Source organism: Adelges cooleyi, unplaced genomic scaffold, assembly GCF_023614345.1.
Source record: "Adelges cooleyi isolate 19-005CV unplaced genomic scaffold, UGA_ACOO_1.1 ACOO_flye_CR_arks_rails_tigmint_CR_PRNA_30, whole genome shotgun sequence".
NCBI lineage: Eukaryota > Metazoa > Arthropoda > Insecta > Hemiptera > Adelgidae > Adelges > Adelges cooleyi.
The window spans coordinates 17,729,499-17,744,649 of NW_026095971.1; the positions used below are offsets into that span (position 1 = coordinate 17,729,499).

The 15,151-nt window shown below is 30.2% G+C and overlaps 1 protein-coding gene across 1 annotated transcript in view; it reads right to left on the minus strand.

Annotated features, from left to right (window-relative positions):
• Window positions 1-12,978, minus strand: part of LOC126838451 (GTP-binding protein Di-Ras1-like) — a 48,523-nt gene extending 35,545 nt beyond the window's left edge. The window contains exon 1 of the mRNA XM_050572860.1: window positions 12,873-12,978. The gene's annotated coding sequence lies outside the window, so the exon portion shown is untranslated. The remainder of the gene's footprint in view (window positions 1-12,872) is intronic.
• Between the last annotated feature and the right edge of the window lie 2,173 nt (window positions 12,979-15,151).

Genomic DNA, 15,151 nt, shown 5'->3' on the forward strand with positions numbered 1-15,151 from the left:
TTAGCCATTTTATATTATTATAAAATTAGTAATTACATAAAGAAAAACTACAAAATTGTAATTATTTTGAGAGAAATTAGTGTCTTGTGTTTAATGAACCTCCCTGTACACAACTGTTATTTTTTAATAATAACGTTTTTTGTATTTCTAGTAGATTTGAAGCTAAAGGTGTTAAATTTGATTTTACTTCTTTTAAATACATATTTTATTACCTTTTAAAATCATTTAAGGCTATTGTATGTTTGTGAGACCATAGATAAATAGTTAATGTTTATATTGCCTTCTGTCTATATTTTAACAACAAGTATTAACTTGTTTTTATAGAATACCAATGGAAGACCCAATGATTGTCAAGGATTTTTAACGCATAGGATAATCATACATTTTATAAGTCTTCAATTAAATATAATTTAATTAACATATAAGTACTTTTATTTTTATTTAGACAGTTTTTATTTAGAATCGTGAAGATAATTGTGTTCTGTACACGTTGGGGTACAACTAAATAAAAAAAAATTGGCACGATGGTACCATATGTAAAATTTTGTTTAACTATTGCACATATTACGAGCATTTAGCTACCCAACTTTGTTCTTCAACTATTTACAACCAACAAAACAATTTGTAACTTAACAGACAACAAACCTACCTTTTTTCTCAGAAAAACTTATTTTGCAACTACTCACAACGGGGTATTTAAAATTCCAAACTTGAATTTTTTGCTGACAAATACATTATTTCTATCATTATTTTTTTAATACAAAATATTTGTTAAAACTTTCTAATGGTTTTTCCCTTACACAACTGGTATTTTAGACTGCAAGAATTAAGAGTAGGCTGTGTCTTTTAAACTGTTTACTTAACAGCCGTTATCTAATTATTACTTTTTTAGGCTTTTGAAAATTATATTAATATTTCTTAAATAATAATTATTTTTTTTTATTTTAAAAATAAATTTTAACATACTTTTGTAGTTTTTTTTTTATAAACTATAATTTTGGTGTTTAATGGCTATATAATTTTGGTACAATATTTGTCAAAAAAATTATTGCATATATTTAAGATACTAATTTGTTTTAGTAAAATCTAAAGGGATGAGAAACACGCCGCCATTCCGCTTTTGATTATTGTGCTGTTGCACATAAAAAAACGTTGGTTTCTACTAATATACATTGTAAATATTATACAGTATACACTATACATAGTATAAATGTAAATTATTTGGTCGACGATAGTGGTCGTAATAATCATACCCGACCGACTTGGTGGTTTGGAATAGTAGGCTATCTACTCTATAACATTAATAACTTCAGAAATTTAATTAACTATTCAACTCTAACAATTATTGCTACGTCTATAAATGTAGATCATAAGACGAATAATGATTGCTTTTTTTTATTATTATGACGAGAGTGATTAATTTTTATCGGTCATCGTGGATACTGTACATTATGGCCTACAAGAATTAGAGCTAGGTAAAAAAGATTTTTGTTTAAACTATTTGTTGAATTCCTATAAAGTTTATTTTAGTTAAAATATTTGTACACCGTTTCTATGATTTAAATCGAGTAGAATTTTCAAATTAAATAAAAAAGGACCATTTCAGTTTAAGTTTATCGTATTAACTATAATGAAATACTACTATGGTCTATGATACTATTCACAAAGGAAGTTTAATTTGAAATCGGTAAGACAGAAAATAAAAAGGTAAAAAAAATAGACACTGGTTAGAAATATGAAGGCTAAAAATTCAAATTTTTACTAAAATTGCGTGAATACATTATTTTACGTTCTAGTATAAATACAGATAGATGTGTCATATCTATGATCTGTGTTCTGTGATCCATTTCCTAGGGTCGTTGAATTATCATTAGAGTTAAGACTACAATAGTGTTTGTGACGCGTTGCTTCTGATTTACATGTTAAGGCAAAAACTATGCAAATTAAACACACCCCAGGTATGTATGGATAAAAAAAAAATCAAGGGTTTTATCGTTATTAAATGTTTAATAACGGTTTGCATGTGTGAGTCACACTATGTGTATACCTTTCTCCGGTTAAATCCTTTCTTCTCTCCTTACCACTCATACCTGTGCAGATTAAAACCACGTTATCTCGATGGTTGTCGGGTAAAGAGTCTTATTGGGTATTGCGGGTCGCCAGCTGTTACGACAACAAGGGTGCTTGCCCTTTTCGGTTAAACGTATGATTTTATTCACTTAAATAAAAAAAACAAAAACCGTTAATATTATAGGTTTTAAGGCAGAAATGTTTCGAATACGCCTGATTCAAACCAAGGCAAACCCATGCTTTTAGCTTAGCCCCGAAGCTGAAGGGCCATTGTCGTCGATATATTTTACTTACATATTTCTATAACTACAATGATGTGCATTTCGACAAAAGCTGTATAATATTTACTTTAAACGTATCCCATTCTGACCATATTCCAGTCCGTATTTGTCTACGAATTCAGACTATCAACGAGGTAAGGTATCGAATTCTATTGAGGATCGTTCAATAAAAACCAAGTGCTCTTAAATTGAAGCCAAAAGCGAAATTGACAAACCAATAAAAAACGTACTACTCGTGTCACGCGTGTAGAAAACCTCTCCTTTTAACCACGGGTATACTATTACAACTCACAAGACTCGGTTAGGTTAAAACAGAGAAGATTATTTAAACATTTTCATCGGGAAAAAATGCAAAAAAATTCGTTAAAAATCATATAATTATACTTTCTTGATTTTTTGAAAAGTCATGTATGTATGGTAATTGATGTCGATAATTTTGAGAACTTGTTATGAACAGGGAAAAAACTAAATGATATACAATTATAATGAGAAGATAGATATTTGTCTTAGCTTTATATAGGTAGATTTCATACCCATGCGGTATAATGATATGAATTTGAAAAAAGGCTGTGTTACATCTTTAAAACGCTTAATTTTTAATTTTCTCTTATACTATAATAAACAGAAAGTTGATTCTAAACTCACTAGAAAGAATTTGTCAAGAAAATGCAAAATAATAATTAAAAAATTATTTAATTAAATTTTTTAAAATTAAAAAAAAATTGATTAAATTTAGTCAAATTTTTCTTAAGCCATGCAGCTCTCTGAAACCGACGAGTGGAGTCTACATACCGACTACGACTTGGCAAGCGATTTTTGATAAATATTAAATTAAGTTATAATAATTGTAATAGTTGGTTTTTATCAATTTTTTACTAAACAAATAATATTTATACAATTAATATTATGTTAATATTAATATTAATATTATATAATAATATTATGTATAACATACTTGTATCTATCTCCCCTAGATAGCGATAAGCAAACCCTTGGTCCGCAACGTGGAAATCATATCACATCTTCAAAGACTTTGTTAACTTCATCTTAGTGTACGCGTACCTAAGAAATTGGGTACTTACATAATACATTGGACTTGACGTATTTCCTGCTAAATGACAGTGAGAGTCGCTTGAGTGAACAAAGTAGACATTGCCCTTATTTTCTTAGAATGGAAGACGGTTGTTATTTAAAAATTTAGCTTTACAGAACGCGTTTAAAGCTATTTTTAAGCATTATCGGTGACGAAAACGTCAGTAATATCCATAACCGCAGCATAATTAATGTTTTAGGAGGAAACTGAAGAATTTCAATCAACAAAAAATAAAAATTGTACTAAGTCGATATAAAATATAAAATAAAATGTAGCGTTGAAAAGTCAGTATGAAAAAATATGTTACAAAAGCACTATTGCAATAATATATAAATTATATAGATATGTGATTTATTTTTATTTTTTGTTAATGTTTTAATAAATCGTTTTTATATTTTTCTTAACTTTTATCACACACTCAAATATCACTTTATATCCATAAAAGCTAAAAAAAAAGAATTGAAAGTTATTTCCGGGGTCACTTGTGCTGATATGTTCGTATGTTTAAATAATCAATTATTTAAGTTTAAAACTAATTATAAATAACCTCGTAACTTTACAATAGCGACATTGCATTATTATATTGGTGATAGTTAAACTATAAAGCTACCTATACAACTATTAAATTTGTTTTCTTTTTTCCCTCACTTTAATTAGACCATTTATTTAATTAATAGGGTTATATTTCTCAGAAAATGGGATAAAAGAAGTATAAACTGTCCTTAAAGTATTTGAGAACGTCAAATTAAGCTCAGCGTAGATCCTAAAAAAGTTCATTTTTGAGTATAATTGTTGTATAATATTTTATTCACGTTTTAGGAATGAGCTGTGTTAGAAAACTTTTTTAGGAAAGGAAAAAGAGAGCGAATTTTGAGAAACCTAAAGGTGAAACATATTGTCAGCATTAGTGTGCAATGACAGTTTTAATTAATATTCCCTTATTTTTAATTTTAATGGGTAATATAAGTAAAAAACAGAGTAATTATGCTGAGAAAAATTAAAGACCAACACGCTAAGGTACTCATTACTCAAGACATTTTTAAGTACACCCGCAAGCTGTACTACACTTGTAATGAGTGTCAATGAGATTTTCTCCATTCTAGCCAACTGTGGGCAAAATTATAGTCTATTATAGTTTATTTTAATCACATATCAACATTAACTTGAAGAACTACACGAATTTCCACTTTTCTTCATGGCGATCTCTTGAAAGTTTTGAATTTTTAATATGACTTATTGGATAATGTGGTGTTTAAATATTATAAATACAATTTAAAACTGTATACTCTTAAAGCGTTTTTTTACTATCGAATATAATAAAAATAGATTAAGTATATAATATTAGGCAGTACTTCTGTAAATAATCATTATTATAAACCCCAAAAATATGAGTGTGAATTCTTGTAATATATTTATGCTGTGATAGGAGTAAAATCGCTTTAATGGGAAATTTTTCTGACTTGAGTATCTAAACGCAGTGTATAGTATACATGCATATAAAATTGGCTTCTATTTTCTAGCACATTTGCCCTTGCATCAGCTAAAGCATATAAATTCATATGTAGATCTACGACAAAGATGTTTTACAGTTGTTGCAAATACTCAATGTTTTAGACAAATGATCATTATTTTAAAAATTTGTTGACCTGTAAAAACTATACTTTAGTCAACGTTAAGTTTGTAATACACTGTTATTATATAAATGCATTTTAGGAAGAACAATTAATATCATTTTTCAGAATAACTGCCTGAAATAACTGACAAGGATTAAGGGCTTGCTAATGCGAAACTTGAAATTTGCTTTTAGGTTTTAAAAACGACAACGTTAGTATATTGGTAACGATTTTCATATAATCGATTTCGGGTCCAATGGGACTTGTTCAATCGTTCACGGTTCATTGAAGCCTATCTCTTTGTAAGAAGGTATAGAATACAATTATTATTATTATTACTATTGTAAGGTAATTGATAACCAATGTAGCGCTAAGCGTTCGCCAGCAATGACAGAACCCGTCTTCAATGTAATGTACTGTAAACAAAAGACGAGGAAACAAACTTTAAAATCAATAAATCAGCTATATTGTTCATGAACAAACAGTATTTCGTACCGTGTAACGGTTAACTACTTCAAAAGTATCCACTTATGTATAATACTATTCAAATGGAAAACTTTTTAATTGGTTGGGTCCAATGTTCTTGGATTTGTTACGTGATTGTGAGTTTCATAATAATTTTTTAGGTTATATTATAATAATTAGGTTCGACAAAACGATTTTGCACCACTCGCTGTGTCAAAAACTAAAACCCAAAACGATTCAACTATTAATTAGGTAGGTACTTAAAAATAAATCAAATCAAACTGAATAACTGCGGAAATCTAATCTTGACTGTATAAACTTCCGCGTGGTGGCATTATAATTAGTATTGTGTTATATAACAGCCATCATGTAGGGCTTAACTTGCTCCGATTCCGGAATAATATCATTGTTATTGCGACTCTTGGAAACAATTCATACAATATATCTATTTACCAGAAGTACTATAAAGTAAGAGCACATTACACAAACGTGACACAACATTATATAATATCCAGCGAGGCCGTGGAGTAGAGTTAAGTAGTGCCAAATTCATTTTTAATAAATAAAGGAAAAATTTATAAAATTTATCTTAATATTTAGATCATATTTCCGCAGCTGACCGCGTGAATAACACTATTGACTTGAATATGCTTTATGGCGTGAGTCTGTCAAAAATGTTGCGTCACTCTCCCCGCCTCTTTAAGAGATTAGTCGCATGAGAAAAAAGATTAGTGACAAGAGATTAGATAGTAGAGGTATGATATGAGATAAGAGATTAGAGATTGATTGGTGATGAGAAATAAGCGCTAAGTGATAAGCGATAAGAGAGAAGAGATCATAATATGAAGGTCTTCCTCTTTCTTTCCCTGATTCCTTATCGGTTGATCCACTTCCACTATTCTTACTCTCCCTGTCAACATGCTTGAAGCGATAGGAAAGTTAAGTTTTAAATTTAACTAATAGGTTAATAAGATTTCCGTCTTATATTCGTCTTACAGCCACCGAGTATCGTAAGACATAATCATATTCTAATTTCCTTCGAGGGAAAAACTAACCATTTTTTAACAGCTATAATGAACGAGATTAGTTTGTTTTATATTACAGAATACAAGTTAGAATCTGTATACACCGGTGATCATTATTTTTGACACTCTCTGTAGATCTTCGTTTTTCAAACTTTGCCAAATTCGCTTTTCACCAACAGAAAAGTAGTTAAAAGTTTAAAAAATAATAAATTGCATACAGTCGCGTTGCAACTTTATGAAGTCGGAATGCTTATAAGTTAGACATGGTACGGTTAGTTTGGAAGTCAATATATTATTTGTTTCTCGACAAACAAAAATTGATTACAATATGAGTTAAAAGTTAACATGCTCTCTTCTAAATAAATCACTGATGTGCAAACCGCCTTAAATCTTAATACGGTAATAAATAGTCTAAGACTTCGGCAATAATTCAGTAGTTTTTGACATTTATCGCTGTTCAAAATATTAATTTCTCTGCCTTATTAAGTTTTTAGTTTAATCATTATTGGAAATAAATGCACCGTACTTGTACACTATCGCATACATGTCTTAGGCGTTAAACATATTGTGTACATTTATTGAAAATATTGTATTTGTGTACACATGACAATGTAAAATAGCATCATAACAGTATTTGTATGCGATATTACTATATTCTTTTCAATTTTCTTTTGATATTAAATAAAAACAATCATTTTTCTTCAAGTATAAAGTATTACTGTACTTTTTTCCCCTCAAAGACTGCGAGTTTTCGATAAATTTCGATCTCGTGTGTTTTATTAGATTTTCGCTTTATACGTTGATTGCACTATTTGTTTACTACCGTATAGGTAAATAAATGACAGTTTGATAAAATTCATAACGGTAAGATGATTGGTGAACAACAATAGGTTCTAAGATTTCGGAAAACAAATCATAATTAATTGAAAATATAATTAATGAGTGTATACTAATAATTGTCTGTTGTACTAGAAGAAAATAGGACCCAGAGTGATAATGGAATAGGAATTGTGCCCGACTGCCAGTGTCATCGTATCAATGATGACAATGGCAGAAAATCAACATTAAAAACCAATTTTCATCGAGAATGATTGATAATAAATATGAAGACAATAATGAACTTAGATTCGAGACAATGGCGTATTTGTGTGAAGTAAACCATTCTGCGAATTTTGACTGTATAACAAAAACTGGATGTAATCCAAATTGTATAGGTATGTTATCGTTTCGATGCCACCGGCAATGTAGTTATAAAAATAAATTGAATGCTGAAAACCAAAACCTATATCAGCTATATTATGTATTTTAAAAAAAAATGACGGAGATAATATTATTTCAAATACTTTTACTTTCAGCTAAATCTCAACTAAAAGATTTTGTAACGTTGTATCATTCGTCTGCGGTCTATACTGGGCGTCGCTCGTGGTAAACGCCTCTAGCGTTTTCAACTTGGCACTATTCAAATTTCTTGTCGAATATTGTTGTTTAGGCTACGAAAGGTTCAACTCTGCTTACAAGGCGAATAAAAGAAAACAAAATAAGAACAAAAAGATGTACCGCGTTACACATGTAGGCAACATGATGTATTAATGCTCACAATGGACACAAATACAAATGCGAATCATCCAAGTGTAAGTATGCGTTTGTTCTAGGACCTATCTAGTGTTTTTTTTTTTAAAAAATAAGTAATTCAAAATTCAAATTGAAGTGTCAGATGACAAACTGTACAGTTTTGCTCTCCAGACGATATTGGCTCGTTACTTACGTCATGTACAATCCCAAAGCACTGGCCGAGCGATTTAAACAAACAAGGATACATTGGCTGTACCGAACCGGACGTAGATTGATACTTTGGGAAGTTTTCACGTGGACAGTTTTCCGAAAACTCTATTTATATTGTCCGAATAGATTTCCCCGTAGCTGATGATATACGGTCTTCGAGAGGCGACGGAGGCAAACAGGTGTATACACAGACAAATCGGACGTGAAAAAATATTGTGCAATTTCCTATTTCAATAAATATGTCGAAATAAAAAAAAAATACATTTTTTATAATAGTAAAATTATAATAATGCATTATAAATTTATTTTACATGTTTATAAACTATTATCAATGTGCATAAAACGTGATTAAATGTACATATTATAGTTATTTAATTATTATTACTAATTGTTATTATAGCTTCTATGCAATTTTTTTTTACTAAAAATAACGTTGCTCGCATTATCTTTTAACGCACATTTAAAAATCTCTTCTAAGCGTTTTTTTTTATACACGTGATGTAAACTGTTTTAAATGCGGTAAAAGATTGACCTTGTCATAATATTTCCTCCATGATTTCGTAGTGCTCATTGGTTAAATCCTATATCAATTTAAGTATCAAAAAGAAAAAAAATGTCTAAACACCAGCAGTGCTAGATCGTTTTATTTAGCTAAAAATATTTTAACTCTTGTCTCTTCTAAATAAATAAAACAGTTATCTGAGACTATTTATTTAGATAGAAATTGATAATATTTGTTGATTTAATACATTTGTTAAATGTATTAAATTTGTTGAATATTTGCATTTAATATGTTGTTTTTATATTTTGTGCTGTATGGAAGTTTTTGTATGTTTTCTATACGTTATACTATGTGGGAGTTATTATAATATGTAAGAGATAACAACATCTTCGTTTATTTAACATAGGTACCTAAATGTTCGAAATTTGTTAGGCAGTTTAACTTTTAATGTCATTTGACGTTATTATATTATAATATTTGTTAATTTGTCTTTTATGACATTTTTTTCAGAACGTTATGTAAATTCTATTATTTAGTATTTTTTATTGGGGTATTTACTCAATTTGTGTTCATAAAAAAGGTATATATTTTTTTAAATATATTTTATGTAGCTAAAAATTTAATTTATTTATTCTTTATCTAGATAAAATTGTATTGATCTTTATCTTTATCTAGATACATTTTTAGTTAATAATCTAATATCTTCTACGGATCATTTTTTAGTTGTTTCAATATTTCTCAACACAGAACACTAGTAACTATCTTATAAATTATGAGTATATAAAAATGGCCCCACATTTTATTATAAAGTCGTTTGTTTGCGCATATTCGGTTTATACAAATTGAACACAAACATAAATAATATAGTTTAGGAGACATTTAAAATAACACAATTTAAGTTTTAAAAAAACAATTGTTTAAAATAATATTGTCTGCGACAGCGAAGAAAGACGTGACTTTATTTTTGAGTTGATAACTAAAACAAATAGTCCTTTCTTTTCTCTATTTTCGATAAAAAAATTTTTTTTCAAAAATCTGTCTTGGTTTTTGAAATTAGGAAACTTGTATAAGAATACATAACAAATTTGCGACAGTTGATATAGATAATTAAATTAAGTCGATAAATTTAATTAAAAAGAAAAACGTTTCTATAAAAATAGTTGATATAAAATATCGTTGCACACTTTTATTACTTTGTATTGAGTGTTTATTCGACCTATATAACAAAATTTTAGTCGGATAATCGAAAAACGGTGTGTTTATTTTGTGGTATGATGCACTAAACAATAACAGTGCTACGTGACTGAACTTTGTTGGATTGTACTTTGTATAGATAGTGAGAATACTCGGAGAACCTTTATTTATATAACTATTGCCCCACCTCCATTGAAAGTGGTAAAAACTCATTTCGACCATCCCTATAACAAATTTGGGATAAAGCGACATCTCAAATATTTCAAAATATACCTATATATTTAACGATTAAACAGTTGAAGACTATTTCCGGAAAAATAACTATTGTTTATGCCAAGTGCCGGCTGCTTTTGCTTTTCACGATGCATTTTATATATTTATAAATATAATTTACTATTAACAAACGATTATGACGTTACCTGAGAACGTTTTAACGGTGAATTTAACAATTTTGTCAATTTCAGCCACTTTAAGTATACATTTTGAACGATCCAATGCACCCGGATGGTTAAAGGTATGTAATTACTAATTAGTTAAAATATTCAAGTTAGATGTTTACGTTAGTTCTTCAAAAATTCTTTATGTTAGCACTTCCAATGATTGAGTTTTTTAATTAATGTTATGCGGCCCAGAGTGAACAGCTATGGAAATTTAAAACGCATTACATTAGAACAATGCATGAACTAATTGAAAACTGTAATATAGTTAAGTTCACTAAAGCGCTAGTAACATGTGAAACGAGTTGTTTATTTGTCAAGCGGCTCCGCCGTTACTGATATTTTTACAAATGTATAATAATTAATAATGTACATCTACGGTAAAACCATAAATCAAATTATTTCTGCACTAAAAACATGCATGTGTAAAAAAATCATTGTACGTAGGCATTGAAATCTCTAATATACTATTCAGCTAGGTCTGATGGAATAATTAAAATGTTCTCACTTGCCAATAGGGGTAGACAATTGTACGACTCATTCATTAAGCCATTTTTATTACTGTGGTAATGCTTATAAAATAATCGAATAGTCGAGCAACCAAATGATTATACGATTAATAAAAACATTTTGCCAGTATTGGTAAATATAATAAACAAATGATTTACTCCTAAGTATTTGTATATATAGTTAAATATTCTTATAACTTTATAGTAATGTATTTTTATTTATTTTTATGATTTTGTGTCTGAACCCATGAAATTGTTGAATGACTTTTTTAAAAATTATCGATTTAGTTTCCAATTTGTATGGATTAATTTTCACCCATAAACAGAGCTTTGGTCTCTTGCAACCAACTAGATAATACCATGGACATTTTTCATTCCTGTCAGGCGAAGTTGCGAATCTGTACCTACATTACGGTTTTAATAATCTGTATTGTATTAATTGTCAATAGGCTAACAGTTTTATCACCTATTGTTATTTATAATTTAATATTATGTTTATTTTATATAATTACTTATAATTAGTGTAATTATTAATGCTTATGTGTCAAATGTGTATTATAATATATAGCTGTCAACTCAATGCCCTCGGGCGTGTGTTTCAATAAATAAAAATAAAATAAAATTATTGTTTCGACGTACCGATAAAAGTTTACAAACCAAACAAATATTATAAACCCTTTCTCCTAGAAGGTGTAAAAAAGGTTTCTTTGTTTCTCGTATTCGAGCGAAGTCCTAAGACGTAAGGTCTGAAAATTAGACTATAGGTAGATGTAGAGTGGGTCTATAATATGTACAACTTTCTTAAAACAAAAATTACACTTTGACCTTAGTAAATTTCTATGTTGCTATATGAGAGCGAATCAAGTGTCGACAGTTACCTTAAAATTAGTTTCTTTGTGTTGCTGATTACACTATTATATGGGAAGCAATGGCAACGTATTATCAAATACAGACGATCAACGCAATTCGTATCCATACTTTACTGAAAATACACTTTTAAGGACATTATTGTCACCACAATGCTTTTATCAATATTTGTGTTTCTACTATCTACAGGTTCTTCGCATCGAAGCGTTAGTTTGAAAGTGATTCTATCACTTTCAGTTATAATAACTCCTGAAGACCTGTCACCTCCCCCCATCCTAATATGCTTCAACCTCACTTTACTAGCTTTACATTTTAACATTATGTACATTTTGTATTTATTACCATTCTCAATGTATATCGTTATTTTACAAGTAGGAATTTAATTTATTTAATGTCAAGTCAAATAAGTTGAACAGTTATTTGATATACTATATTAAGTTTGTGGTAAGACGATAAAACTTGACGGGTAAATTTTTGTTAATTTTTATTTAAAATCTTACATTCAAGTTGAGTTTATGCTTTTAACAAATATCAACGGGAAAATTCTACGGGATGGAGAAACAATTATACAAATTTAATAACGTCATAATATCTTAGTGTTCGATCAATTGGTTAATTATATTATATTATTACAATTAATCAATTATTCGTTTGAATTAACGATTAAACAATGCGAAAGCCGCTTTCTTTTGTGGTCACGGACGGACGAGATTAATAATAAATGTGGGGGCATTGATCATTATAAAAAATCTTGATACATTCATAGTCATAATGAATCTATAAGTGGTAAACACTTGATACATTTTGATTGCATGTTTTGGTATACATTTACAACGGTAATGTTTATTAATTTTATATAGTAAATTGGTACGATCCGAATGAGTCCGAATACCGCTGTTACCGATTATCCAGAGATCTGAATGAGTGTTCCTTAGATCTGGGTAATATCCTAATTGATATGCTTTACTGTATTATATTATATTGTTTCGGAGGGAATCGCGAGCATCGTGAAAACATTGTATCTTGTAACTTACCCGCCACCTGTGAGCGAAGCCCGTTGGCCTTGTAGCAGCGAAGGTCGGAAGGCGGTCGTCGAGCGCGCGACAATGGAAACGTGGACACGGGTAGCGGCCAACTAAACACCAGACGAACGCCGATGTGTAGCACAACAGCCGTTAAGTTGCGACAAGCCTGCCCGGCGGTTGCGGCAGAGCACGCGCACCTCCGCTTACGGCCCTGTTTTACGCACGCACCCTCCTCTACGTTTGCCGTTGCCTCCACCGCCGGCATTTGTGTACGCGTGCCGTAGCGTAAACGTCACGGCCGGTCCTGAGCCTTTGTAGTACTTACCGCTACGTCGGCAGCTTTGTCGGCGAGAGCGGGTGGGCTACTCTTCTTGCGGGAAACCGAGACGGGACAAAAGCGGGGTACTAACATAACACATATGCATAATACTTATATTATGCTGTACAAAGGATGGGTGCGTTCGGCCGAATTGGATGTCGCTTCCGTAAACAAACCAAGAAGGAACTAAAGCACAGAACAGATGAAAGCTAAAAGGCCATTTTCAATGTAAACAAAAAAGTGACGGTCATTTTGTAAATTCTATTTAGTATTGTATGTTATATGCTATACACAATTAAAAATAATAATGTATAGGTGTAACATTATGGCGGTATGTAGCCTTAAGAAGATGACCGCCGCGTTTTTGTACGATAATTGCCTTGCCCTTAAACTGTATTGTTAGGTAGTAGATACACTCATAGACCTAAAACCACAGAGATAAAGTTCCTGGCTAAATCACAATTATTAGATTTAATTTGTTCCGAATTTGATCCCCGTAGCCCGTATTGTAATAAAACACTGTTATTGGCTTTTTCCGATGATTAAAATACAGTAAAGTGTGCATTAGAGGCGGATTAGACAGGCCTCGAGCCAGTGGGTAAATTTTAAAACAACCTATATATTTTGAATGATTTTTATTATATTTATTGTAAAATCGGCCAACAATTAGTATATCCGTGTTATCTGCCTTGACGTGACTAGAAAACTGAGTTCAATAATAATTTAGTTGTATGAGAAAACAATATTTTCGAGCAACTCATCGTCTCGTATTTTGAAAAAAATACAAGTATTTTATTACGCAATTGGCACGGATGTTATTTGATAAATAACAGCAGGAAACCGTAAACATTTGAAGTAAACAAATTAAAAATATTGTTTATGTATTTTCAAAGAGTGCGAAATTCAATCCAGATACACCCTGTATACACAAAGCGCAATTGTTTGGGGCCTGGAGGGGGGGGGGTCTTGTATTCCAATAAAAGTAATAAGAAGAAGTGCGAAACCGACAGGATGAAAACTTGCGTGCCACGTGAGTGTTTATTTAAAAAATTAATGAAATATTTATTTGTACAATGAAAAAAAAAACAATTAGCATACAATATAATATAATATAAGGTCTATCAGAGTTTTAAAAAACAAAACCACTTGATATGCTTATGAGTTGTATAAATCTGAGTCAAAAATTGTTTTTAATTTAGCATTACAACACCTTAACCCAGTTCTCATAAAAAAATAACCAGCACAGTCGAACAAGTACAGTTTAAGCCAAGCACAGTGTAATAAACCGGTACCGTCCAAATTAGTAAAGTTTAAACCAGTATAGTAAAAACCAAGTATAGTAAGAAATTACCAAAGTGGAGTCCAGTATCCACAGATTCGCATCGAAGCGTTTTCTTAAATGTGATTTTATATTTTCACCATATAACTTGATTTCGAGTACTAGAATGTAGTGCGGTAAATTCTAACAAATTGACGTTTCTGGCAGACCTATCTTCAGCCTAATTTTTATCTCTTAGGTCTAAAAATTGCGCTTAAAATATACATTTTTAAAAAAAAATTTCTACCTCTGCGGAGGAAGGGGGGTATTAAAATTTAGATTTGAAGCTATTTGTATATACATAGGAGATAATCTATAGCAAATTTTCGTCGCAGATTCTTTGAAATTTGCAAAACTCTACTATATACTATGTTGGTAATAATTATATAACAGGCTTAGTATTTCATACCTAGTTTTATTGGTAGCGATCACCAAGTTATTCGAAATTGTTATGCAATTATAATATACCCAAACCGGAAGATAGTTGTACAATTGTATAGCTTAAATAATAACAATACTAGCAAATCAAAGTAACTTTTGGAGGACTTAGTTACTGCAAACAAAGATATATACGAGTATTATTGGAAAATACTAATACACTGTAGTGTTCCGAATAGTTATTATTATTATTACAATAAACAACTAAAACTT